Source organism: Athene cunicularia, assembly GCF_003259725.1.
Source record: "Athene cunicularia isolate RWA chromosome 23 unlocalized genomic scaffold, athCun1 chr23_part2, whole genome shotgun sequence".
In the NCBI taxonomy this organism is placed as follows: domain Eukaryota; kingdom Metazoa; phylum Chordata; class Aves; order Strigiformes; family Strigidae; genus Athene; species Athene cunicularia.
Genome location: NW_020799131.1, coordinates 31,619 through 34,042, shown reverse-complemented (window position 1 = coordinate 34,042; position 2,424 = coordinate 31,619). Strand labels below are relative to the sequence as shown.

Below are 2,424 nucleotides of genomic sequence, written 5' to 3'. Positions count from 1 at the left end.
GAGCTGAGCTTGGGCCAGCTTAGGGCCGAGGGAATGGGCTGAGTGGAACTAGGCCGGGGCATGGAGCTGAGCTGGACCGGCCCAGGGTCTTGGGAAGGGGCTGAGCTGAGCTGAGCCGTGCCAGGGCCGGAGGAAGGAGCTGAGCTGGACAGGGCCAGCGCCGAGGGGAGGGGCTGAGCTGGACAGGGCCAGCGCCGAGGGAAGGAGCTGAGCTGGACAGGGCCAGCGCCGAGGGAAGGGGCTGAGCTGAGTAGGACCAAGGCTGGGGGAAGGGGCTGAGTTGGGCCGAGGGAAGGGCAAAGGTTGGGGGTGGCCGGGCTAAGTTTGGGCAAAGCGAAAGGGAGATCCGTGTCTGGTGTGTGTTGGGAAGGGCAGGCTTGGGAGGATGTGCCGGCCTGGAGGTGGAGGAGAGGCTGAGTTAGGGTTGGGCTGGGCTGGGAGGAGGGGGCCTAGTGGGCCTGGGGAGTTGCGGAGCTGCTGTCGGGAGGGGAAGGCCTGTGCGGAGGTGGGTGAAGGACAGTCAGGTCTGGAGGAAGGAAAGGAGCAGAATGTGGGGGGGAGGAGGAGGTGTCTCCACCTTGAGAGTGGAGCCGAGGGGGAGCAGAGCCAGAAGGGCAGGAGACAGAAGCAGGGCAGGGGCAGAGGGAAAACTGTGCCTGAAGGGCTGAGGGAAAGAGAATTGGAGGAAGAGGAAGGGAGAATGAGGTAGGAGGTAGTGTCTGCAGCAAAAGGAAAACCTTCACATGAACTTATTTCCCCCTTTGCTCTGACTCTGGCAGCTGCTGGTCTGTGCTGGAGCAGCTGCTCATCTGCAAGTCCCAGGCGCAGCCAGGACTGTGGTTTGCATGGGTGGATCTGCCTCTGGTTTGGGGCAGGGTCAGCACTGCAAACTGCAGGTCGTTGTGTTGAAACCGCAGCTCAGGTGCTGGCATTGGCAGCTGCGGACACCAGGAAGATTTGTCCCCGTTTCATTTCAGGGTGTGAGGTTGGACTCGAGGTGCTGCAGCAAGGGCAGATCATAAACTGCGCACACACACTGAATAATCGCTCATTTTTTTTAATCAAGTAGTTGTCATTTTTTTTACAGTCTGATGCAGAACAGGTGCTGTGAGCTTCCTTATATGCTGCCTGCCCAAACAAATGGGGCAATTAAAGCATTTTGGTGTTAAAAGTTCACTGTGTAGAGTGAACAAAAGGCTGTAAATACAGTCGTGTTAATAAACCCACAGTGGTGTGACCTGGTCTCTTTTGTGCCTGTGTTGCCTGACATTCCCGTGTTCTTACACCCTTCTCTCTCAGGCCATAAGGGATACCTTGAAATCTTTAGGAAACTTCTTTCCCCACTTTTTTTTTCTTTTTTTTTACTTTTTTTTTTTTTTTTTTTTTTTTTTTTTTTTTTTCACAACAGATGACAGAGTATTCCCAGTCCTAGTTTGTGCAAGTGCTGAAGCTGAAATATGAGATGCTCACTGCAGTGCTCAGTCTTTCCCAAGAAGGACCGGGGGAGTGTCTTGGGTTTTTAGTAAGGCTGCGTGGGTGTGCATATTAAACTGAAATTCTGCTGTGCTTGGCTACCTCGGGGACTAGTTATAATCACCGGGCAAATATGCTGTGTGTAGGAGAAATACTTAATTTCATGAAATTCATTGCATTGTGCTGGATGCTTGATTGTGATTGGGAAATATCAGTCAGTGGAAGCAGAAGGCAGAGCTTGGCAGGGGCGGCGGATGGCTTTAAACAAAACCCTCCTCGCTGCTCAGGGGCTGCGATGCTCCGAGGAGAGGTTCTTGGGGAAATCAGGCGGAGGTGGAGGGCTGGGGCTGCCCAGCTTTCTGGGGTTTGACAGCACACCTGGAAAACGTAAACGCTGTGAGCGATCTGTTACATGAAATAAAACCTAAAAAAGTCGGGGGGGGGTGGGAGTTGCTAATCTCTCGAGCTGAAGGAAAAGGAGCGATTTTGTTTCAGAACGTGAACAACAAACCTGCCAGAGCAGTCACGGTCGCCAAGGGAAAAACATTTGGCTAAGGCAGAGCATTTGTAAAGCTGCTACCGAAGGAAGTGTAATAAGAAACGTTTAGAAAGCCACTGCCTCGGTGATTTTCCAGGATAGCCTCACTAGCAGTAAAGCAGTTTGTAGCTTTGCAGAGCTTGGAAGACTGTTCAGATCACACTGGATGCAACTGTTTGTACCCCAAAAAAGCTCCGGTTACGGTATTAGATGGCAAATGCGAGATGGGCTCCCCCTGGATCATAGTCTTTGCCAGCCTAAAACCCCAGGGCTCTGTAACACGTGTCCTTTCCCTCTGTGAACCACCTTGCTCTGCCCTGACCCAGCTCCAGAGACCCAAACACCCAGAACCCCCTTTCCCAGGGTGTAGGAGTGGTGTTGGGAGCTTGTGATCAGCCCCCCCTCCCACCGCC

At 53.1% G+C, this 2,424-nt stretch overlaps 1 protein-coding gene across 1 annotated transcript in view; it reads right to left on the bottom strand.

Moving 5' to 3' along the window:
• Positions 1-2,424, bottom strand: part of FAM76A (family with sequence similarity 76 member A) — a 17,256-nt gene that overhangs the window by 13,911 nt on the left and 921 nt on the right. The window lies entirely within an intron of this gene.